This window comes from Chrysemys picta, chromosome 7, assembly GCF_011386835.1.
Source record: "Chrysemys picta bellii isolate R12L10 chromosome 7, ASM1138683v2, whole genome shotgun sequence".
Classification (NCBI taxonomy): domain Eukaryota; kingdom Metazoa; phylum Chordata; order Testudines; family Emydidae; genus Chrysemys; species Chrysemys picta.
In genome coordinates this window covers 33,532,683-33,533,552 of record NC_088797.1, presented here as the reverse complement: position 1 = coordinate 33,533,552, position 870 = coordinate 33,532,683, and positions in this window count along the sequence as shown.

Sequence of the window (870 nt, the reverse complement as noted above, 5' to 3'; positions counted from 1 at the left end):
TGAGGGGAAAAAATAGCACAAGGTTAGCACACCGCTCTTTTCATAACTCAGCTCTTCAGGGGAAGGGTTTTGCTCAATTGCTTATTCTTGAGGGGGAGGGGTGCACAGAGAAGGGGATCTGGGCCATTTCAGTTCTTGGGCAATGGTTCTAATCCAGGCCCTGGGCTGGGGGACTGGCTGGCTTGGGGCAAGGGGAGGGGGGAAATGGAATATGGGGCCTTTCCCCACTAGGAGATGCTGATTCCCATACGGCCCCAAGGTAGATATTGATTGGCTCAGTGGGGGGCAGGGAATGGGATATGGGGTCTTTCCCTTCTATGGGTCACTGGCTCTATTGCATGTCCCAGGCAGGGCCCTGGCTGGATCGGGAATGGGAGTACAGGTGGACTCTTGAGTTTGCAGTCATTGAAGTGTGCAATCGTGTGTGCCAAGTGCACGCTGGTCTGCCAGTGTCGTGTTGTAATCCCGACAGTGGGATACTGTCCTGTCTAAGGGCCTCGGTCCCCTGCAGCAGGAACCAAGCAGCCCAGCCAGCCAGACTCGCAATAGTGGAGGTCAAACTCACACACTAAAAATAGCAGGGTGGCCATTGCAGCCGCAATGGAGAGTTGCGCTAGCCACCTGAGCTCTGATCCAGTGGGGCCCAGCAGCCTGATCTGCTGCCCAAGCTGCAATGTCCACATGGCTATTTTCTGTGCACTAGCACAAGCTTGTTGGTCCAGGCTGGGCTGGTTGCTGCCTGCAGCAGTGTAGACATACCCTAAGTGACCAGGCAGGCACCCATCCTGTAATCTCCTCCTGCCCCCAGTGTCAGGAGTTTGTGTGCATGGTGCTGTGAAATGGAGACAATATGTACTCGGCACACTGAGT